This window comes from Triticum urartu, chromosome 1, assembly GCF_003073215.2.
Source record: "Triticum urartu cultivar G1812 chromosome 1, Tu2.1, whole genome shotgun sequence".
NCBI lineage: Eukaryota > Viridiplantae > Streptophyta > Magnoliopsida > Poales > Poaceae > Triticum > Triticum urartu.
In genome coordinates, this window is record NC_053022.1 from 117,926,655 (window position 1) to 117,952,075 (window position 25,421).

The following is a 25,421-nucleotide window of genomic DNA, read 5'->3' on the forward strand; positions in this document are numbered from 1 at the left end:
AAAACCAACCCTCAAGTTGCCCCGAGGTGGCCCCGCAGTCTACTCGGTCGGACCAACACTCAGAGGAGCACTGGCCCGGGGGGGTTAGAGTAAAGATGACCCTTGAGTCTGCAGAACCCAAGGGAAGGTGGTAGGTTGTTAGTGCAAATGGTAAAACCAATGTTGGGCATTGCTGGAGGAGCTTTACCTAAGGCGAACTGTCAAGGGGTTCCCATTATAGCCCAACCGCGTAAGGAACGCAAAATCCGGGAACATAACACCGATATGACGGAAACTAGGGCGGCAAGAGTGGAACAAAACACCAGGCATAAGGCCGAGCCTTCCACCCTTTACCAAGTATATAGATGCATTAATTAAATAAGATATATTGTGATATCCCAACAAGTAAACATGTTCCAACAAGGAACAACACCTCCATGTTCCAACAAGGAACAAACTTCAATCTTCACCTGCAACTAACAATGCTAAAAGAGGGGCTGAGCAAAGCGGTAACATAGCCAATCAACGGTTTGCTAGGACATGGTGGGTTAGATGTTTGACATGGCAATTTGGGAGGCTTGAAAGCAAATGGTAGGAACCGTAGCATTGGCATAGCAAAAGAGCGAGCAAACTAGCATAGCATAGACACTACAACAAAACAATCGCGTAAGGTCGCTTTTTCTGAAACGCTATTTATATTCGTCTCTATGGTCGGGACACTAGCATACTAAAGACGCTTCCTGAGACGTTTACATAAGCATCCCAATCTTATTTTTAGAATGATGCATTTATATAATAAATTTATATTCTTAATTAACTTAGAGGCGACTTGTGGCGACTTGTGGGACGATTAGTTAAGCCCGCAAGATATTTGGCGCTCGCAAATTCATTATTTTAACGCTTAAAGATTAAAGACTTCCCGTGGCTTTTTGGATTTTATTTTGCTACTAGTAAGATACTCCGTGTAATCCTCCCACACCCCGTCTTTCCAGTTTCCACCTCCCACACAAATCCCAATTTGCGCCGCCACCAAAGCCTAACCCCCGCGGCAGATCTCGGCCTGGCTCTGCCCTCCGGCGACTTCTCATTCTCCTATGTCGGCATCCTCGCCGGTCAGAGGCCCGCCGGCCATCGGCGTACTCCCCGTTGCCACGGCGCGCCCCTCCCAACTCTCATCGCCACACCGTCCCGCAAGATGGGATCCGCCATGTCAAGAAGGTGCTCCCTCGAATCCCATCTCTTCTATAGTTTTTAAATTAAATCAATCAACGCAGCTTCTTAGTTGACACATCCCACGCCTCTATCTCGATTGGTTGGTTCTCAACTGAATCTCAAAACTTGGACCGACCACTATCAATCACACAACTGATCCTGATGCATCAGATCTCATGAAGTAAATCTCGATGGTGGTGTGGCCTGCAGCTTAACACATTTTTGTATTTTGCATCTCACTCTGCAACTTACTAATTTTGTTTGTTTCTTTTTAGGGGGAGAAGGAGCGAATACATTAATCAGGTGCAGGTTCGAATGACTGGCCATTAAGTAGACTACATTTACTCTCTGTGGGAGAGTTCCAGTTTAATTTGCAATTCCAACATGATCCGTACGTTCATTGTTTCATTATGTATAGTTTTAGCTTCCAGAAACTCGCATCACTTTCGCCTAGTACTTACGAAGCAAAATGGCATATCTATGTGGGTTTTTACTTTATTGGTTCTGGCTTCACATGACTTTGTGCAACTGACAAGGCATATTTTTTGGTCCACCACTAATGGCTAGTGCGATTATTTTCATGGATTTTTGCTTACTTTAGCTCGGTAGATGCTTAGTATTTGTCTTACTTGTACCATTTTGGGAAGTGTTTATGCATCTTAATTAGGCATGAGTAAGATCAGAACAAGCCAAGTTATGTACATTTTGAAAAAAGATCCAAACTAGATATAGTTTTCCGCTCAGTTTGATCCAGTACACCTGGTCCGGCAAATTGTGGTTCGCCAACCTATCTGATATAGCCTTGAAACATTCTGATTTTACACAAGTCAGCTAGGGCATAGGGAAATGCATGTTAGTATTTGACAATGGAGGATGCAACTCACTGTTGAATCAACAAATTGACCAGATCAACGCCCTGTTACACACAACTGCCCTATACCTAACCCCTCAAAGAAACAAAAAAAAAGTTGTATCTCTCTCCCCAGATACGGCGCATCCATGGCTCCTGATGGGGATAACTTATGACATTGATACTTACCAGACATCTGGGTGATGCCGCTCGCTACAAACCAAAGTCCCCCCTGCCCCCATCGGACCATGCATCCAATACCACTACCATGCATCCATAGATTGATTCCTTCCTGCGCTGGCAGGCTAGATGTTCAAGGAGGTAGTAGAGGTGCAGCCGTGTGTGCATCCTCTTCCATGGACGACACCTGGTACAGTGGTACCCCATGATCCTCCTTCCAATTGATTTTTTTATTGTCAATTTGTGTTTGCCCCCAAACATTTTTTTCCTTCTTCAATAAGTACAACTCCTATGAGCGATTGATCAGAGCTCTAATTTCGGGTGTTGGTTGACTCCACCTTGTTATGTATAAGAATGGATGATGGGATTCATGTTTTTGTACATATCATCGAGTATCTAGTATGATAATATTAATACTTCTACATAGTATTACCTCACCTTCCATACCATTGTCCACTTGTTTTGTGCTACTATCCAATTGGGGCACGTTTATTTTTTTGCCATGTCATGTAAGAGTATAATATACTTCTGATATCTCCGAGAGTGTATATAAAGACTACAAATTTTGTAGTATGTTAAGGTGATCAAAGTTTCTCTATGTTACCTTTATACATGACAACAGATTATAATGCTGTCAAATTTATGTGGGCTATAACCAAACAAAACATTGTAATTTCTTTCTGGCAGCAGTTTCGCTGGTCAATTTTATACAGATTGTAATAATATCAAACTGATGTGGGCTTTAACCAAACCACATACAGTATTTTTTCTGTTCGCACATTAACTGGTCATTTTTATACAGATTATAATATTGTCAAATCGACGTGGGCTATAACCAAACATCATTGTGATTTTTTTTCTATCAACAAACAACTAGTAAGTTTTTTATTGCATTGACACTATCATAAGAGACAATGTTTTCTTACTGTTTGCAGATATTTGAGGATTTAAAATTATGGAAATGTTCAGCAAATGCTCTTTTGCAAGTGAAAAGAATACATTTTTATAAGGAGCAATCAATATGGGGCCAATACAAGGTGTGTGATTTATCCATGTTCCAACCTTTTTTGCTGACAAAGATGGTTCAGAATAATGTAGTCATCATCTGTTTGACAGATAAGCTGCATTATCTCTAGATCAGCTGGCTCAAACTTCTTTGTTGTGTCATCCCCACTAGAGTGTAGAGTTTCTATTGGACGGAAGATTACTAGTGTCGACAAGCATAACCAGTCAATCCTAAGAAGTCTTAGTTCTATAGAGAAGAAACACACAAATTATAACTATTCTTTGTGAAATCAATGTATATTTCTTATTTAAAATTATCTAGCTCTGCTTCTCTATATTTCCCTTCACCTTTTCCGATGCTAATGTGCTCTTATTGCAGGATTTAGAGGACAAAACTAATTATATGGACAGATTATAACAGGTTTTATATCGGAAATAATCTTGAAACGTGCAAGGGAAATCTTCACATTTTTCTAGAAGCCATATCCATAAAAGCTGCGAAAGCCATCAAGCTGATGTACCAAACTAGCTATAGAATTTTTAGATAGATTTCCACTGAGAATTTCCATTTTTTCTCAAATTGGTTTCAACTTTCAGATAGTTAGAACTAGAATTAGAAGTTTATTTTCTAGTGACATACACATTATTGTATGAACCTATAGTTCACTTGTAAAGTATCAATACCCTTTGTAATAAAAATAGTTGTAATGGCTTGCACATTGCTACTTGTTTTGCGGTTGTGATTATGAGAAACTTTTTTAGTTAATTATGAGAATAAGATGATTTCAATGCAACAATGATGTTGAATAATGCCTAGACAACTACATTATATGATGATCTGCATGTGTAGCAGGGCATGATAAAACAATCCAATTCAAAATAATGAAATACAACAATGTACGACGTCATACGGGCATGTCTAGCAGAACGTATATATATTTGTTTAGACACGTTTTTGAGCGTGTCTATATAGCGTCTCAAGTCATGTAGACATGCTTTGGAGCGTCCTTATATAGCGTTTCATGTCATGTAGACACGCTCTTGAGCGTCCTAATATAGCGTCTCATGTCATGTAGACACGCCTATCAAGCGTGTCTAAATGTTTGAGACGGTCCGTGTGGAGACGTTCGAAGGACGCTTTACTAAAACGACTCTACAATTGGCTAGAGATGAAATACCACGTCACTAGCTATGTAATTTGACGTCTCTATTGGGAGGTTTTGTTGTAGTGAGATAGTAGTGATTTCAAGGGTATGATCATCTTGCCTGAAATCCCGCAAGGAAGAAGAACGAGTCCATGAAGAAGACAAACGAACGTAGTCGAACGGGTCCTCACAAACACGACGTTATCGGAACCAACCCGAAGAAGCAACACCGGAAAGAAGCAAACAACATGGTAAACAACCATCACATAGACATGGCATGATGCGCAAACAAGTATGATGCATGTCCGGTTTAATGAGGCATGGCATGGCAAAGTGCACAAACAATCCTACAAATTAAATGGAGCTCAATATGCAACGAGTTTCATATTGATGAAACACCACGATAAGTTATTTAGTTTGATCCCGTTTATGTACCCAACAATATTAAATGTTGTTAAGCATGGCAAGAGGGTGAAGCAAATGAAAACTACCTATCTAGTCAAGGTTAAATGAGGCCGGAAGCAACGAACAACAAATCCGGAAACTCCTCATGTGCATATTTTAGGTTTGGTCCTGTTCTGCCCTAAACCATATTTTATGGTTATTAAACATGCAAGATTATGCAACCATGTTAAACTAGGCAAAATTCTACGCCATTTACATATAAAGTTTATTAAAATCCGAGCTACGGTTATTTAGTTATGAATTAAATCATTTTAACATGGCATAGGAGCAAATTAATGCAAACAACATTTTTAACATTTCAAACATAGATGAAAGTTGGATATTATTAATCTACACAAATTTCTGAGCAAGTTTCATATATAAAACATTTTAATCTGATGCACAGTTAGTGAGTTATTAAATGCATGAACTAGGGGGACTTTTCTGTAAAACAGGTTTTCTCTGGAAAATTAGTAAATTCGTTCGCGAAATAAAAACAGTGACTCGGGCCGAATCAAGCTGGCCCAACAGGAGGAAAAAAAACAGAGGCGGGGCGCTGGGATGTGGCCTCACCCATGGGCTTCGGCCCGTGAAGGAGGAGGCAGGCCGACGATGCTGGGCCTGGGAGGCCAAGGCGGCCCACCCGAGCGAGGGCGCCGTCCTCCTCGCGCCTGGCGCACGAACAGGAACAGGGCGGCGACGCCCTAGGTCAACGGCGAGGCGGCAGCGGGTCTCCGGCGGAGGAGGGAGGCGGATCCCATCGGGGATGGAAGGATCCGGGCGGTGGGGGCCAGATCCCGCCGGATCCGTGGCGGTGGCGGCGAGGATCGCTGCAGGGGAGAGGAGAGAGGTTAGGGAGAGGCAGGGAGATGAAGAGGAGGGGCGGCGGAGCTCCTGCCTGGGGGTTCACCGGCGAGGGTGGTCAGCGAGGCGGCTGGCGATGCTCCGGCAAGGCGAAGGGGAGCCGGGCGCGGTCGGGCGCTCCCGTGCGGCGGCGGCGAAACTGGGCCCGCGCGGGCCCCGGATGGGCTCCGCGGGCCGCGGCGGCAGTGGGACGGCGACGTCCACGTGTGGATCTCGGATTCGCCCGGGGCGGCGGCGCGATCTCGTCCGGCCGGGATGGACATGTCCGGCGGGCGAGAGGGGAAGAGGATTAGGGTTTCATCCGCGAATTGATCCGAAATTTCGGGGAGGGGTGCTCTTTTATAGGTAGAGGGAGCTAGGAGAGTCCAAATGAGGTGCGGTTTTTGGCCACGCGATCGTGATCAAACGCTCTAGATGATGGAGCAGAGTTAGGTCGGTTTTGGGCCAAAATGGAAGGGTTTTGGGCTGCAACACACACGAGGCCTTCTCGGTCCCTCGGTTAACCGTTGGAGTATCAAACGAAGTCCAAATGGTACAAAACTTGACAGGCGGTCTACCGGTAGTAAACCAAGGCCGCTTGGCAAGTCTCGGTCCAATCCGGAAATGTTTAATCCCCACACATGAAAGAAAGGTAGAAATGACCACCGGAGGAGAACGGAACGCCGGATTGCAAAATGCACAACGGGGAAAATGCTCGGATGCATGAGACGAACACGTATGCAAATGAAATGCGCATGATGACATGATATGCAATGCATGACACGCAAGCAAAGACAAGGCAGCTGGACTGAACGACACCTGGCACATCGGTCTCGGGGCGTTACAACACTCCACCACTACAAGAGGATCTCGTCCCGAGATCTAGAATGGCACCGGAGAGAAAACAGAAGAGACAGAGAAGAGGTAAAACTAAGTTGCTTCTTTTACAAACGAGTGAAACCACAAACCTTGAAAAAGGTTAAGCCGTTTCGAGAAAAGAATACAACGGAGATGAACGAAGTTGAAAACACTCCATTAGAAAAGAGAGACAAAGAACATTGCGAAACCTTTGAGGTTGAAGGGAAGATATATATAGAAAACACTCCGGTTAGGGAAGGGGATCAAGGGAGACCAAATTCGGGTAGCACTCCGGTTGAAAAGAAAGTAATTGAACAAGAACTTGATAAGGTGATAGAACTTGAAAAGAGGGCACGACACTCCGGTTAAATGGACAATCATGAAAAGAACATGATCTTGACACAACAAGAAGATGGGTTGAAGAGAACAACAACACGATGCCTCCGGAACGAAAGAATAGAAGTTGTATCGACGGAACAAAAGAACGGAGAAGAAAACAACATCTTCTACCTCCAATGAGCTTGAAAAGCATCTTAAAGAGAAGGGTCACACGGAGTTGTTGAAACAATCCACAACGAAAAGAATAAACTTGACATGGTCTTATGGAAAACATCTCAAATTATGAGGTGACAGCCTGCCACTCACGGGAAAAGAATTGATTGGATTTATATGACAAGGAGACGAGAAACTTATTTCACCGGGAGGATAAAAGAAGAACTTGGGTCATTTATAAGCACCATAATAGCAACAAACCTTAGGGAAAGTTTTAGGTGAAAATAAACCCAAGATAACTCCAAAGAAGAGATTGATGGATTTAAAATATCTCATTCTTGACACCATGTGAATCATGAAAAACATGAACTCAAATTATCAAGAATGACATAATACCACCTCCGATAATATGGCAGAAAGAAATTGCACTCCGGATTACAATATGAAGAAAGCTTGAGCTTCTTAGAAAAGAATCTCGATGAGCACTTCGAGAATGAATTAAATCATATATGAACCATCATGTAGAACTTCCGTGAAGAACTCCGGTAAACAAAAGATACCGAAAAGAAAGAGAAGTTGAAAACACAAGGTGAAACCTTGTAATGATTTAGATGGATCTCCGTGATAATTAGAGCTTGGAACTCCAGGAAAGAAGGATGAGCACTTGAACCCAAGAATTTAATCATCGTGAACAAACTCCGGAAGAAAAGATTAACATAAGGATGAAACAAGAGTAAGAATTACGTTATGCGTATCCTTCACCAATTTAAATTGATGACAAGCAACGGATTTGGCATACCACTTATTCTCGTAGAGAGATTAGGATAGATATGGCGCAAACTTGGGAAAGTCTTCAACGATCCACCGGTGGAATCAAAACAGCGAATGAATTGATATGATAACGAAAGAAGAGGAATCTTGCACGAACCACCGTAAGAATTAAAATGACCGAGGAAAAGATAAGGACAACACCGGGAAGAATTAGCAAATGAACGATGAAGCTTGAGAGAATCTAGATACATGAGAACAAAGAGATCAAGAACTGATTAGAGGATAAATGATCGATGCACCGGTAAGATTAGGAGAACGATAACTGAAAGCTGGGAAATAATAATTATGAGATGATGGGCTCCGGAGAATCGAACTGAAAAGGCTCCTGAATTACTTTGGATGGTTGAAAAGAATATCTCACAATCGCAAATAATTATGAGAGGATGGCAACAAGCTAGAATCACGAATCTTGAAGAGAATGGAGCAAGATTAAAGAGAAACTCTTCTTCGGTCTTCAAATGACAATGAGAGACACCACCGTGAATTGTTGAGGCACTCCGGAATGAATAATGGAAAGGTTGAGCCAACAATGAAAAGAATTTGAAAGATTTTAGAGGAGGACATTTGACTGATGGCAATTCATTCTTACGTCAAACTTCGAAAAGAATTTTAAGGATATCTCCGGGAGAATTAGAAGAGTCAGGTAAGATCCTGGGAAAAGACCTGTGGGTTAGGGCCCACTCAAAAGAAACACCGTAGAACGATTTAAAAGAGGGAATGCACCAGTTGAATTAAATGGCTAGAATGAAATAACATCCTCGAAAGAGTTTGAACGAATGTAGAGTGGAAACACGAATCTTCGAGATATCTTGAGCACTCCAGAATAATTGAATAGCGAGAAGTGGAAGATTAAGAGGTGCAACGGCATAAATAGGCATTGGGCAAAAAGAAAAGGAGTATGCTCAATACCAAAGCTTGAATTAATTCCACCGGAGAAGAAAATGAGTGAAGAGTGACGAACTTGAAGCTTCATTAGAATCTTCATGAGAATCACCAGATACAAACATTGAAAGAAAAGAATGAAGAGACTTCACAAGAATAAAATGGATACTTGATGAATAAATATGAGTCCTTGAAGAAAAAACAAGGGTGGGTGGGCGGGAAAAACAAAGGTAACTTGGAACCGGATGAAACAAGCAATATTGAGAAGAACTGATAATTGCTCTTGCGAATATTGAAGTGACTGGATCCACTTGAAGAGAAGCACACCGATTAAAAGGATTGACAAAAACAATCTTGATGATCAAGAAGGATTGGTATCCACACCGGAGTATGAGAACACCATTTGGGAAAGGTATGGAATCAACATTTAACTTCGAAGCAACTCGAATACCACATCTCAAAACAAAACAAGGATTGGCTTGTAAAATAAGCCAGAACAAACATATGATAGAGATTTCGTCCGAAGTTTTCGTGGTGGGGCCTACACGGGCTCGATCGTACAGCACCATCATGTACAAGTCAGTGCACATGACATACGAAGCGTCCCTGAGTTGGCATAGCCAAGGACTCTTTAAGACACAACGAGACCACTGTAAAACCAACCGTGAATAGGCGGACCACTAGACGTCGAACCCCAATTTCGTATCATACATCTGTCGGAAAGAAATCCTAGGAGCTACTTGAATTCCCACCTATGAAACTCCCGAAATTTTCCGGTTATGCAATCAGGTGTTGGGGATACAGCGGAAGCATATTATCTCACCCAAACTAGCAAATCCTACATCCAGCTGTATCCATCCTTCAACACATAACCAAGAAACCTTCGGAAATCGTCTACCTCAACCTTCGAAAAGCATCTGTTATACAAGTTATGGCAATACTCCCGAACTCCCGCCCCAGTACTGGGTGGCGTCGAGGTTATCTCACCAACGAACTACATAAAAGAGATTTTCGATGTCGGCGTACTAAACTCAGGTATTCCAGAACTGCAACGATAAAATTATGATGACAACACCTCAGAGCTCAACTCCCCGGGACACTTCCACAAAAACCCTGACAGGAGGCACCAAGACAATGTTCTCATCATAAAACCATCGGAACGATTCCGAGATACCCGCGTGATCCTAATTTTTTTTTGTGAAATTTGAGAAGAGAAGAGTCAAAACTCTACGTCAGGATGCCTTACCAGAGCGATGAGGAGACTGGGAAGTAAAAAGAATTCCTAAACTCTCCGATATATAATTCCTAAATGACTCAAAACATTTTTCTAGACACAACTCGGCTGCTAAAAACGATCAAGCAATGGGACTCCTAAGGTCGGGGAAGGCTCTGATTACCAACTTGTAACACCCTCGATGCGACTATAGCTCCCACGTGTCGAGGCACGACTTAGAGACATAATCGCATTGAAGGCATATGTCACAAGTTAGGCAATCTTCACAACATCCCATGTAATATGAATAATAAAGGGGAGAACATAGTTGGCTTACACTCGCCACGTCAATCAAGTACATAAATAACATTACATCATCCAAAACACTCATGGCCCGACTACGGTGCCAAAATCGAAGAGAACCCAACATGCGACACGGTCCCAATCACCCCCAACTGGGCACCACTACTGATCATCGGGAAAGGAAACGTAGTAACGCTGAGAGTCCTCGTCGAACTCCCACTTGAGCTCATACTCGTCACCTGGAGCGGAATCACCTGGACCTGCATCTGCAGTTATAGTATCTGTGAGCCACAGGGACTCAACAATCTCGCACCCTCGCGATCAAGACTATTTAAGCTTATAGGAAGGGTAAGGCAATATATATGTGGAGCTGCAGCAAGCGACTAGCATATATGGTGGCAAACTTATTCGCAAAAGAGAGCGAGAAGAGGAGACAAAGCGCGAGCGAGAAACTAGAGAGCAACCTGCGCAAACATTACTCCAACACCGTGTCCACTTCCCGGACTCCGCCGAGAAGAGGCCATCATGGTAACACACATGGTTGATTCATTTTAATTAATTAAGGTTCAAGTTATCTACAACCGGACATTAACAAATTCCCATCTGCCCATAACCGCGGGCACGGCTTTCGAAAGTTCAAATCCCTGCAGGGGTGTCCCAACTTAGCCCATCACAAGCTCTCACGGTCAACGAAGGAATAGACCTCCACCCGAGACGTTCCGATCAGACTCTGTATCCCGGTACAACAAAACATTTCGACAGGTAAAACTAAACCAGCAACACCGCCCGAATGTGCCGACAAATCCCGATAGGAGCTGCACATATCTCTTTCTCAGGGCACACTCAGATGAGACATCCTACGAGTAAAACCAACCCTCAAGTTGCCCCGAGGTGGCCCCGCAGTCTACTCGGTCGGACCAACACTCAGAGGAGCACTGGCCCGGGGGGGTGGGTTAGAATAAAGATGACCCTTGAGTCTGCAGAACCCAAGGGAAGGTGGTAGGTTGTTAGTGCAAATGGTAAAACCAATGTTGGGCATTGCTGGAGGAGCTTTACTTAAGGCGAACTGTCAAGGGGTTCCCATTATAGCCCAACCGCGTAAGGAACGCAAAATCCGGGAACATAACACCGATATGATGGAAACTAGGGCGGCAAGAGTGGAACAAAACACCAGGCATAAGGCCGAGCCTTCCACCCTTTACCAAGTATATAGATGCATTAATTAAATAAGATATATTGTGATATCCCAACAAGTAAACATGTTCCAACAAGGAACAACATCTCCATGTTCCAACAAGGAACAAACTTCAATCTTCACCTGCAACTAACAACGCTAAAAGAGGGGCTGAACAAAGCGGTAAGATAGCCAATCAACGGTTTGCTAGGACATGGTGGGTTAGAGGTTTGACATGGCAATTTGGGAGGCTTGAAAGCAAATGGTAGGCATCATAGCATTGGCATAGCAAAAGAGCGAGCAAACTAGCATAGCATAGATAGTAGTGATTTTGAGGGTATGACCATCTTGCCTGAAATCCCGCAAGGAAGAAGAACGAGTCCATGAAGAAGACAAACGAACGTAGTCGAACGGGTCCTCACAAACACGACGTTATCGGAACCAACCCAAAGAAGCAACACCGGAAAGAAGCAAACAACATGGTAAACAACCATCACATAGACATGGCATGATGCGCAAACAAGTATGATGCATGTCCGGTTTAATGAGGCATGGCATGGCAAAGTGCACAAACAATCCTACAAATTAAATGGAGCTCAATATGCAACGAGTTGCATATTGACGAAACACCATGATAAGTTATTTAGTTTGATCCCGTTTATGTACCCAACAATATTAAATGTTGTTAAGCATGGCAAGAGGGTGAAGCAAATGAAAACTACCTATCTAGTCAAGGTTAAATGAGGCCGGAAGCAACGAACAACAAATCCGGAAACTCCTCATGTGCATATTTTAGGTTTGGTCCTGTTCTGCCCTAAACCATATTTTATGGTTATTAAACATGCAAGATTATGCCACCATGTTAAACCAGGCAAAATTCTACCCCATTTACATATAAAGTTTATTAAAATCCGAGCTACGGTTATTTAGTTATGAATTAAATCATTTTAACATGGCATAGGAGCAAATTAATGCAAACAACATTTTTAACATTTCAAACATAGATGAAAGTTGGATATTATTAATCTACACAAATTTCTGAGCAAGTTTCATATATAAAACATTTTAATCTGATGCACGGTTAGTGAGTTATTAAATGCATGAACCAGGGGGACTTTTCTGTAAAACAGGTTTTCTCTGGAAAATTAGTAAATTCATCCGCGAAATAAAAACAGTGACTCGGGCCGAATCAAGCTGGCCCAACAGGAGGAAAAAAAAACAGAGGCGGGGCGCTGGGGTGTGGCCTCACCCATGGGCTTCGGCCCGTGAAGGAGGAGGCAGGCCGACGATGCTGGGCCTGGGAGGCCAAGGCGGCCCACCCGAGCGAGGGCGTCGTCCTCCTCGCGCCTGGCGCACGAACAGGAACAGGGCGGCGGTGCCCTAGGTCAACGGCGAGGCGGCAGCGGGTCTCCGGCGGAGGAGGGAGGCGGATCCCATCGGGGATGGAAGGATCCGGGCGGTGGGGGCCAGATCCCGCCGGATCCGTGGCGGTGGCGGCGAGGATCGCTGCAGGGGAGAGGAGAGAGATTAGGGAGAGGCAGGGAGATGAAGAGGAGGGGCGGCGGAGCTCCTGCCTGGGGGTTCACCGGCGAGGGTGGTCAGCGAGGCGGCCGGCGATGCTCCGGCAAGGCGAAGGGGAGCCGGGCGCGGTCGGGCGCTCCCGTGCGGCGGCGGCGAAACTGGGCCCGCGCGGGCCCTGGATGGGCTCCGCGGGCCGCGGCGGCGGTGGGACGGCGACGTCCACGTGTGGATCTTGGATTCGCCCGGGGCGGCGGCGCAATCTCGTCCGGCCGGGACGGACATGTCCGGCGGGCGAGAGGGGAAGAGGATTAGGGTTTCATCCGCGAATTGATCCGAAATTTCGGGGAGGGGTGCTCTTTTATAGGTAGAGGGAGCTAGGAGAGACCAAATGAGGTGCGGTTTTCGGCCACGCGATCATGATCGAACGCTCTAGATGATGGAGCAGAGTTAGGTGGGTTTTGGGCCAAAATGGAAGGGTGTTGGGCTGCAACACACACGAGGCCTTCTCGGTCCCTCGGTTAACCGTTGGAGTATAAAACGAAGTCCAAATGGTACGAAACTTGACAGGCGGTCTACCGGTAGTAAACCAAGGCTGCTTGGCAAGTCTCGGTCCAATCCGGAAATGTTTAATCCCCACACACGAAAGAAAGGTAGAAATGACCACCGGATTGCAAAATGGACTACGGGGAAAATGCTCGGATGCATGAGACGAACACGTATGCAAATGAAATGCGCATGATGACATGATATGCAATGCATGACACGCAAGCAAAGACAAGGCAGCAACAGCGAATAACTGAATGACACCTGGCACATCGGTCTCGGGGCGTTACAGCCCTAGAGGCAATAATAAAGTTATTATTCATTTCCTTATATCATGATAAATGTTTATTATTCATGCTAGAATTGTATTAACCGGAAACATGATACATGTGTGAATACATAGACAAACAGAGTGTCACTAGTATGCCTCTACTTAACTAGCTCGTTGATCAAAGATGGTTATGTTTCCTAGCCATATACATGAGTTGTCATTTGATTAACGGGTTCACATCATTAGGAGAATGATTTGATTGAATTGACCCATTCCGTTAGCTTAGCACTTGATTGTTTAGTATGTTGTTATTGCTTTCTTCATGACTTATACATGTTCTTGTGACTATGAGTTTATGCAACTCCCGTTTACCGGAGGAACACTTTGTGTGCTACCAAACGTCACAACGCAACTGGGTGATTATAAAGGTTCTCTACAGGTGTCTTCGAAGGTACTCGTTAAGTTGGCGTATTTCGAGATTAGGATTTGTCACTCCGATTGTCGGAGAGGTATCTCTGGGCCCACTCGGTAATGCACATTACTATAAGCCTTGCAAGCATTGTAACAAATGAGTTAGTTGCGGGATGATGCATTACGGAACGAGTAAAGAGACTTTCCGGTAACGAGAATAAACTAGGTATTGAGATACCGACAATCGAATCTCGGGAAAGTAATATACCGATGACAAAGGGAACAACGTATGTTGTAATGCGTTTGACCGATAAAGATCTTCGTAGAATATGTAGGAACCAATATGAGCATCCAGGTTCCGCTATTGGTTATTGACCGGAGATGTGTCTCGGTCATGTCTACATAGTTCTCGAACCCGTAGGGTCCGCACGCTTAATGTTTGATGACGATCGGTATTATGAGTTTTTGTGTTTTGATGTACCAAAGGTAGTTCGGAGTCCTGGATATAATCACAGACATGACGAGGAGTCTTGAAATGGTCAAGACGTAAAGGTCGATATATTGGACGACTATATTCGGACACCGGAAATGTTCCGAGTGGTTTCGGATAAAAACCGAAGTATCGGGGGGTTATCGGAACCCCCCGGGGAGTTAATTGGGCCTCATGGGCCTTAGTGGGAGAAGAGGAGGGGCGGCCAGGGCAGCCGCGCGCCCCCTCCCCCTCTAGTCCGAATTGGACAAGGAGGGGGGCGGCGCCCCCCTTTTTCCTTCTCCTCCTCCTCTCTCCCTTCCTTCCCTCTCCTACTCCAACAAGGAAAAGGCTCCCCAGCTGGCGCGCCCTCCTCCTGGCCGACCGCCTCCCCCCTTGCTCCTTTATATACGGGGGCAGGGGGGCACCCTAGAACACACAAGTTGATCATTGATCCCTTAGCCGTGTGCGGTGCCCCCCTCCACTATAATCCACCTCGATCATATCGTAGCGGTGCTTAGGCGAAGCCCTGCGTCGGTAGCAACATCATCACCGTCAACACACCGTTGTGCTGATGGAACTGTCTCGTGAAGCTCTGCCGGATAGGAGTTCACGGACGTCATCGAGCTGAACGTGTGCTGAACTTGGAGGTGCCGTACGTTCGGTACTTGGATCGGTCGGATCATGAAGACGTACGACTACATCAACCGCGGTGTGCTAACGCTTCCGCTTTCGGTCTATGAGGGTACGTGGACACACTCTCCCCTCTCGTTGCTATGCATCACCATGATCCTGAGTGTGTGTAGGAATTTTTTTTGAAATTACTACGTTCCCCAGCACGTCCTACCCGGCCAAGGTAGCGCCCGCACATAACCTTCCCTCGTTAGAGGCACCGGTGAGAGGCATGACAATAGACCTAGTTAGGAGCTTCCCATAAAAGGCAAATGCGACTGCACTGGTCAGCTCGATATGGTGGCACCATGACTCAGCCAACAGCTGTTCAAGTTCATTTAAGTCCGGTTAAACTTGAATGCAATAAGCTGTCATATTAAAATAACATGATGCAACTACAATGCATGAGCATGATATCAACATGAGTGTGGATGTGCAACATAATCCTCAAGCATATCAACAACCATACATCATATATCCGAATGAGCATGACATATGGATGAGCATGAATAACACAAGCATAGCATGACCACTAGCATCAGAAATAAATACCATGGCAATAACACTATCAAGTAAGCATTTAACCAACTAGATGCAAAGAAACATGCATACTAACGGTACTTGGTAACCTACCATAGTCATGCAACGAAGAACATTAACAACACCAACATGTACTACTGCCAATCATGACATACGACAGAGATACTAGCAACTAGTAGATGATAACCAGGTGCATAAAAACATAGCATAAAAGTGAACACAATATAAGCATCACTGAAGCAATGATAACCGTATCAAAACAAGCAGACATTTATTAAATATTCAAGTTGAAAACCATGGCTATTGCATGGCCATCATGCAAGTGGGTGTTGTGGCTTGCCTGGGATGAAGAAACCACCGGGAAGAAGTGCGGAAAGATAGCGGGACGAATCACCGGAAAAGTGTCTCTCTTGAAGGGGCAAGGGCGAAAAGGTCATTTTAAGTATGTCAAACCATAGCAAAAATGATGTGAACCGAACGGGATCGACAAGACGAAGATGTGGGCATTGGATTAACCTCATTCGGAGTCTCGAGCAAAAAGTTATTTTGGATTAACCATTGCCCGACGAAGTCCAAGGGCCAATCTGTAAAAAGATTTCTTCAAATAGGCCCCTGAATGAGAAAACAGAAAACGCCTTTGAGGGAATACGTCTTCTGCGTAGGGAAAGCGCACTTTCAGACGTAGTGGAAATGGAATATGCTTTCGAACGGGGAAAACGTATTCTCGACAAAGGACGCGGGACTTTACACTTTCTCTTATCGAAAACATAAATGTGGAAATACGTTTCCACTTACCACGTGGCAGAGACGGGGCCTAGCGCTGGGTCGCTGATGAGCGGGTCCCACAGGGGTGGGGCCCGCCTTGCTAGCTTCTTCTTCCTCCACCCACGTCGGACGAGGCAAAGGCGAGGCCGGCCGCTGCGATGGCAATTGACGGTGCATCTGGCCACCGTAGGCGGCGTGTGACCTACCCTGATGCTCGGGAGGAGGAGACACACCTATTCCCGGACTTGGAGGATGCCGGGGAGCTCGGGAATGAGGAGAACACGGGCCGCGGCAGAGAACCGCTTTGGCCGAAGATGGGGACCGCGGCGAGAGGCCATTAGAGGAGGGAGGAAATGAAGGGGAGGCTCTAGGGGTGTGGTGGAGGTCTCTGGTGGTCGCCATGACGAGGGGGAGGGCTCGGCTTGAGCCAATTTGGCCGGCGGGGAGTGGCGGCCCTGGCAATGAATCGGAGAGGGGAGAGCTCCGGGAGCTCGGGCGAGAAGCTGGGAAGTGTCCTGGGAGTGAGGTGGAGGCGATGGAGTGCTCGGAGGGGCTCGGGCCTGGCTATAAATAGCTGGGGCAACGTGGGTGGGTGAGCACGGCCGCGTGACACGTCGCCGGAGCCACGGGGCATGCGAGCTTGCTCGACAGTAGGCAACACGGGGGAGCAGAGGGCAGGTCATGTGGTAGAAGAGGTCGAGGGGCACAGGGAGGAAACGGTCAGGGGCGAACCGAGACGAAAGGGCACAGTCCGTCCGTGGGCACTCGGCGATGAGCGCCAGCGAGCGGGCTGCCCGAGGCGGGAGAGGGGTCCGAGAAGAAGGGGACGACAAGGCAGAGCCACTAGACATGCCCGTGCTCGCTTGGACGTTGAGCAGAGGAGGGGCCCGAGCAAGAAGACGCTCTGGACGCATCCATTGTATGCCAAAACGGTGGTCTGCGCACAGTCTGGCCTGACGAGGACAAGAGGGGCTGCGTTGATATGTCTGGTGATGAGTCCCTGCATCACTAAGTCTAAGAGAGGTGACGTAACATGCATAGGCACTGAGAGCAGAAGGAAACAAGCATCACAAGTTTGCTGCAGCAAACTTGGAGCAAGTGATGAGATGAAATGAGATGGTGAGAGGATCAAACAAGACGTCACAGGTGATTAGGATAACAAGGACTACAATCCTGGTAAGTTTAAGATGATTTAGACCGCTAATTAATATAGTTGTTTTTCAACTACATAATTTGGTCCAGAGACAAAACCATAAAGTAGCACTCACATAGAGTGATGGATTGAATTGAAAATGAACATGGCAGGTTTGTTTGGTCATATGAGAGTGCCATAAAAATTTCATGCCATTTGGCCAAGCCAAAATGGTACTTCCTTCATACAATACCTCTCTGGACAGAAACTGGGGAAAAATCCCGAGGGAAAATGGATAGATGAAATGAGCCCAAATCTTGTGGAGAAAGGTTATATGGGTAGGAAAAGGTCTTGGAAAATTTCCAGCAATAATGGAGCAAGATAAAATATACTTAGTTCACTAACTGAAAATTTGGACAGAAACAAAGAGTTGAAGATGAGCTCACATGGATGCATTGCATGAGCTCAATTCTTGACGAGAGCTTTTATTTGATGATATGAAGGAGCATGAAAATTTTCAGCTCATTTGGGTTAACCTAGCTCTAGTACTTCCTTCATTATGGATTCCCTCAGACAGGAACTTTGAAAATTTGCTCAGGAATATTCACTAGGCAAATTAAGATGAATTTTGGCATGGGGCAATGATTTGGACATCAATAGGTGTACAAAAAGTTGGGGTCAATTGGGCAAAGGTAAATATCACTTGCTTCACAAAGTGCCATTTAGGGCAGAATAGGAAAAGAATTATTTGAGGATTATTTTTGAACATGGCAATGAATTTTTTTGCAATATTTGACGAAGATATGACCCAAAAAATTATGAGAATTATTTGGGAATTTTAGGAGTGATGGAAATATAGGTTGATTTAAGGAGTATTCCTTTAACAGGAAAATGAATATTCCCAATACAAAGAATGTTAGGGTTTCGTCCAAGATGGAAATAGCAAGGTCTTGGGATGGATATGGGGATGAAAAACCACTCTGGAAGGGAACAAGAGGTCATCTTCACCATTTTCTAGACCACATAGCCACGGAAAAAGAAATCTCAAGCAAAAATCTTAGAAAATCCAAGGAAAAAGAAAGGACCGAAAATCAGGGTTTGACAATGTGTAATCGAATCTCGTTGATTTGAGTGTTTTCCTCTCGTTCCCCTCGTGTGTTCTTCGTGTTCTTCGCGGGATCCGCTCCAATCATGAAAGATCGGCCTCTAGGGTTCCACCCTACATCATCTTGGTATCATGATCCAAGGTTGATCATGATTTTGGAGCCTCCCTATTCGTTTTCTAGCCTAATTTTGTTGTCTTTTGTCCCAATTTTGAAAATCCCTACAAAAATAGCTCTCACAATTTTTTTGTAATTTGTTGGTGTGATGATGTTTTGTTGGATTTGATCCATGGATATGATGTGTTACTCATAGATCTAGCATCACCCAACTTTTCCTCCAATTCTATCCACGAAATCCTTCAAATTTTTCCCCGAATTTTTTTGTTTCCCACGTGATCCATCGAGTTCATCATGGATTTGGAGCCCCGGACATCTGGACCGTGGCCCCCGGACATCCATCCCGCATCACCTCATCCACCAGTCCTTTTTCCGCCTAACTTTCGCCAATTTTGATTGGGTTTCCAGAAATACTTCCACATACCAGCACCGCTTTCCACAACCACCATCGCTTACCCTCTATAACCTCCCACAATTTGACACATTTGCTTTGAGAATTTGAGTTGCGGTTTCCGTTTCCTAACGTGTTTCGGCTACTTAGGGACGGTTCGACAACGACATCACCGCTACTCATCTTCGCCAAGGACTCGTCATCAGCAACAACCACTTCACCATTTTGACACCATCAACCCTAAGCAAGGGCGGTAACCTCGACGACACTCTCGTATATTCTCCCTTGCCATTGCATTAATAACCCCCTAGCCTACCTTTTGCGTCACTTACCTATCGAGACTAGCCATTGAGTATTGTCGGCAATGATACTTGTGCATATTAGTGATCATCATCTCCATTGCATGTATACCATATCACCTTGGTATTCGTATCTTTGTATCATCTTGTCATCACTAGTGCATCATCCTTGTTCTTGCATACACAATTGCTATCTTGGTTCATGAAGTTGTGCATATGTGGCCAAAGAAAGAGATCAAAAGAGAAAGAGCCAACAAGCTTTTAAGAAAAAAGAGAGATAAGCAAAGAGCTTTTAAGCAAGTGCCATAGCATCATACCACATTGCATAAAGATTGTCATACTCGATCATCTTGGATCACATCACTGGAACATAACACAAATAGGGTGTTTGTTTCCCCTGACTTGTGCATGGACTATGTGCCTCTGCCCTGGTAGCCAAGGCTTGACAGAGGGATAAAAAGCACCAAAAATTCAAAGCAAGGCCAAAGCCAGAGAAGCAGCTCTTTGTAAGATCAAAGAGCGGATAAAGAAGACCAAGACAAACCAAGACAGTAAGACACCACCTTAGGAAAGCCTCCCTTACCGGGAAGGAGAGCTTGCCGAGTCGAGGCCGCCCCAAGGGCAAGTTCAAGGTTTCCCCGGCAGGCTTGCCGGGTCCGCCAAGGGCATATCTCCCCGCCAAGGCGCCACCGCTCCACCGCACCACGATGCAAATCAGCTATCCGTGCGGTGTTGAGCCCTCAAGTGATTAAGTGGCTTCCACTAAGCATGTGGCAGCCATTTATAAGATAGATTACCTTCACATGACACCCATCCAGAGGTGTGTCAAGCTAATAAGAAAAAGATGATTAAGCGGCACAGCAGGCTTGTCGGGCTGCATCCTTAGCAAGACACCTAGGAGTGCATTTAATGTACTTTGTCCTAACTGCCAGAGTCAGGTATGATATCACTGTTAGGTATCTAATCATTAGATAAAGACTATTTTGCCACTATGGTCACCCTTAAGCTCTAAAAGGAGGTCTAAGGCAACATTTCAAAGGATTCAGACCCTTTCATACTTGTGCGCAAATAGCTGCTCTCTGCAAGGCCACCTTGCCTGGCTCAAGCGTTGCATGTTCATTGGGTTGTTCCATCAAATCTACCAAAGAAGGAGTAGAGTTTTATGTTTCACGGCGGCCCGAACTTGCGTAAAAACCACCAACATCACCGTCGTCGTGTTGTTTCATGGCCTCCGCTCTTTGTGCAATGTGATCTTCCCCCTTGCCGAACCACAAGGGGCCTACGGCCCATAGGTGATCATGTCCACTCACGACATCTTCGGCGCGCTAGGTAGGGGGAAGCGCTTGCGGGAATCCAAGATTGTGAACAGTGAATCAAGATGCATCATCATCTTTGTCAACGCTCTCTTCGTCAATGGCTTCAAAGAGGAAGAATAGCCTCTATAACACCCACAATGCGGCTATATCTCCCATGTGTCGGAGCACGACTTAGAGGCGTAGCCGCATGGTAGTTTTGTCGCAAAAGGGATAATCTTCACATGATCCCATGTACTGAATAAGAAAGGGATAAAGAGTTGGCTTACAATCTCCACTTCACACAAATACAAGTTAAACATACATCATCCAGAGTACAATCAAGGTCTGACTATGGAAACAAAATAAAAGAAGACGACCCCAATTGCTAGATCCCCGATCGTCCCAACTGGGCTCCACTACTGATCAACCGGAAAAGACACAACACCATGAACAAGATCTTCATCGAGCTCCCATTTGAGCTTGGCAGCATCACCTGCACTGGTATCATCGGCACCTACAACTGTTTGGGAGTATCCGTGGGTCACGCGGACTCAGCAATCTCACACCCGCGAGATCAAGACTATTCAAGCTTATGGATAGGATAAGGTAATGAGGTGGAGCTGCAGCAAGCGATAAGCAAATATGGTGGCTAACATACGCAAATAAGAGCGAGAAGAGAAGCAACGCAACGGTCGTGAAGCTAGAAGTGATCCTGAAACTACTTACGCACAACCATAACACAAGAACCGTGTTCACTTCCCAGACTCCGCCGAGAAGAGACCATCACGGCTACACACGCGGTTGATGCATTTTAATTAAGTCAAGTGTCAAGTTCTCTACAACCGGACATTAAAAAATTCCCATCTGCCACATAACCGCGGGCACGGCTCTCGAAAGTTTATACCCTGCAGGGGTGTCCCAACTTTCCCATCATAAGATCTCATGGTTAACGAAGGATATTCCTTCTCCCGGGAATACCCGACCAGTCTCGGAATCCCGGTTACAAGACATTTCGACAATGGTAAAACAAGACCAGCAAAGCCGCCCGATGTGCCGACAATCACGATAGGAGTCGCACGTATCTCTTTCTTAGGGCAACACTGGATGAGACTAGCTACGAGTACAACCAGCCCTCAAGTTTCCCCGAGGTGGCCCCGCAGGCAGCTCGGTTTGGACCAACACTTAGAGAAGCACTAGCAAGGGGGTTTAAAATAAAGATGACCCTTGGGAGTGCGACTCCCAAGGGAAAAGTATAGGTGGTGGTGAGGCAAATGGTAAAACCAAGGTTGGCCCTTGCTGGAGGATTTTTATTCAAAGCGAACTATCAAGGGGTTCCCATAACACCCAACCGCGTAAGGAACACAAAATCAAGGAACATAACACCGGTATGACGGAAACTAGGGCGGCAAGAGTGGAACAAAACACCAGGCATAAGGCCGAGCCTTCCACTCTTTACCAAGTATATAGATGCATTAATTAAAATAAGAGATACTGTGATATCCCAACATATCCATGTTCCAACATGGAACAAATTTCAACTTCAACTGCAACTAACAATGCTATAAGAGGGGCTGAGCAAAAGCGGTGCCATAGCCAAACAACGGTTTGCTAGGAAGGTGGGTTAGAGGCTTGACATGGCAATATGGGAGGCATGATATAACAAGTGGTAGGTAGCGCGACATAGCGATAGAGCAAACAACTAGCAAGCAAAGATAGAAGTGATTTCGAGGGTATGGTCATCTTGCGTGAGATCTCGCAAGGAAGAAGAACGAGTCCAAGAAGTAGATGAACGGACATAGTCAAACGAATCCTCACAACTCCGGAATGAAACTGAAGCTAGCGAGGGAAGCAACCTGGAAAGAAGCAACAAACATAGTAAACAACCATCACATAAACATGGCATGATGCACAACCAAGTATGATGCATGTCCGGTTTATTGAAACATGGCATGGCAAAGTGCACAAACAATACTACAAGTTAAGTGGAGCACAATATGTAACGAGTTACATATTGACGAAACACCACATTCCAAACATTTAGTTCACTCTCGTTTATGTACCGAACAATATTAAATGTTATTAGACATGGCACACTACTGGAATCTGGCAATTTGCCGTCTGCCACCTCTTTGCCGTCTGCCGGCTGACGGCAAAGAGCCTCTTTGCCGTCCACTTCCACAAAGCGGATGGCAAAGAAAGTGCGCATGGCAAAAAGTCTATTTGCCGTCCACTGCTTCTTTGCCATCAGCCAGCTGACGGCAAAGACCTAGAAGGTAGACGGCAAAGGGCCAGGTGGGCCCCACAGGGCACGGCATGGCTAGGTCAGGTTCTTTGCCATCCGCCGGCGGACGGCAAAGAGGAGACGTGGGCCAGCCCTAAACGGCCGCCCTCTTTGCTGTCTGCTAGCAGACGGCAAAGAAGGCCCACTTAACGGACCGAGCCATCTCCCCCCTCTCTCTCTTTCTCGGTCTCCCTCCCGTGCGCCTGCCTCTCTCCTCCCCCGCCGCCGCCGCCTGCCAGCCCCGCCCCCCGGACCCAGCCCCCGCCGCCATCCAGCCCTCCCCCCCGCCCCCGCTTCCCGTCGCCCCGCCGCGCCCCGTCGCCCCGTCACCGAAGAGGCCTGCGCCGGACCGCCCCGGTGCCGGACCCCTCCCCGCGGCCTTGCGCCGCCCCGCCCCGCTGCCGCCCTCCTCCCCGCAGCCCCTACGCCGCCCTGCCCCACCGGCCGACCTCGCCCTCCACCGGTGATCCGCTGTAGGTTTGTTCTTCCCCCCTTTTTTAGTTTAGTTTTTTAGTTTAGTTTCTGTTTTAGTTTCTGTTTAGTTTTATTTTTAGTTTAGTTTTAGTTTTAATTTTAGTTTAGTTTAGTTTACTTTATTCTAGAGTAGAAGGAGGAGGAGGAGGGAGAAGAAGAAAGTAGAAGAAGAAGAAGAAGAAGAAAAGGAAGAGAAGAAGGAAAGGAAAAAGAGGGCGCCCGGGGACGAGTGGTTTAGGGGTTCCTCAGTGTCGATGGAACCCTAAATAGCAAGTATCGCCGGTGCGAGATACATGTGGTCGTCGGTGTCGAATACTACATCCATGTCCCACAAGTGACACCGACGTCCGACGTCCCAAAGCAACTGTTCTCGGCGTCGATGGCGGCCGAACACCATTGCGAATTTGTCTGGCAGCCTCTGCGATGACGATTAAAAGGCAAGTGTTGAAACTTGAAACACCCAAACTGACTCAAGTCGGTTAGGTTGTTTGAAATTTCAAAACTTGGCTTTAATCCTCATCGCAGAGGCTGCCAGACAAATTCTCCAAGGTGTTCGACCGTCATTGAACACCGAAACTATTGTTGCGGGACACCGGGTGCCGTCTTCACTTGCGGGATGTGGATCTAGTGTTCAACGCCGAGCGCCACATGTATCTCGAACCGATGATACTTTCTATTTAGATTTCCATTGACGCCAAGGACAACCTAACCCGCTCATCCTATTGTAAAAATTTAGTTAGGTTGACGGAAGAAACAAAATTGCTATGTTATTCATCTTTCGATTCAAATGTGCAGTTATTTCGTCACTGCGAGGGTGTGGTGTTCGACGAGCTTTGCCCCTGCGTTCATTGGTGAGCACAAATGACATCTCCTCCTCCCCCTTCATTTGCTCTGTTCCGATCTTCGTTACGATGAAGCTTGCTAGCTATAGGTGTCAATCATCAGTATGCGTAACCACTATGCGTCTCCCATTCAAAAGGGTTACATCTATAAATATGCATGCATTTGCATATTTATAATCGTGATTCTTTCGAATTGCCCAACGTTATCCATGGACAGCCCGAGTATGTGTAGATTGGGTTCGTTTTCCCATATGCTCTGCTCCGGATCTGATGCAGAATTTCGTCAGTGCCTCCCTGTTGTTCTCCTGGTACACATCCTCTCTGCTTATTGCCGAGACATGTATCAGGAGAACAGCGGGGAGGTGCTGCCGAAATTTTGCATCGGATCCGGAGCAGAGCATTGGAAAACGAACCCAATCTACACATACTTGGGTGGGATTAGGACCTATCTTTACCTATTAGCGTGTAGGTTGCATGGACTTAATAAAACTGACAAACTCCATTAACTGATAGATATGCATGGTTTGCTTAATTATGTATATATTTCTTGTGTGTCCAGTAGGAAGTCAATATGAGTGATCGTGCATGGATGTACACCGGTTACACTAGTCAGAAAGTTTGGACCGAGGAATGGTTAACAAAAACCAAGGGGTTTGTTAGAGCCACATTTGCAAATGGCCAGGAATTAAGCTGGTGCCCGTTGCGACAACTATAAAAAGAGGGACGAGCTTGTAATGAGTAAAGACCTGCAGAAGTTTGGTTTTACGCCTGGTTACACGGTCTGGACATTACATGGTGGGTCTGCCCAACGTGCCAGAGCCGAGGTGGTTCGTCATCGCACCAACGAGCATGGTACCGGGATCGCAGACATGGTGCAAGACTGT

At 45.8% G+C, this 25,421-nt stretch overlaps 1 long non-coding RNA gene across 1 annotated transcript; it reads left to right on the forward strand.

Annotated features, from left to right (window-relative positions):
* Positions 1-1,058: 1,058 nt before the first annotated feature.
* On the forward strand, positions 1,059-3,079 carry LOC125516522. Its single transcript, XR_007287369.1, has 3 exons — positions 1,059-1,197; positions 1,467-1,494; positions 3,024-3,079. It is a non-coding gene; the product is annotated as an uncharacterized LOC125516522 (long non-coding RNA).
* Positions 3,080-25,421: the final 22,342 nt, after the last annotated feature.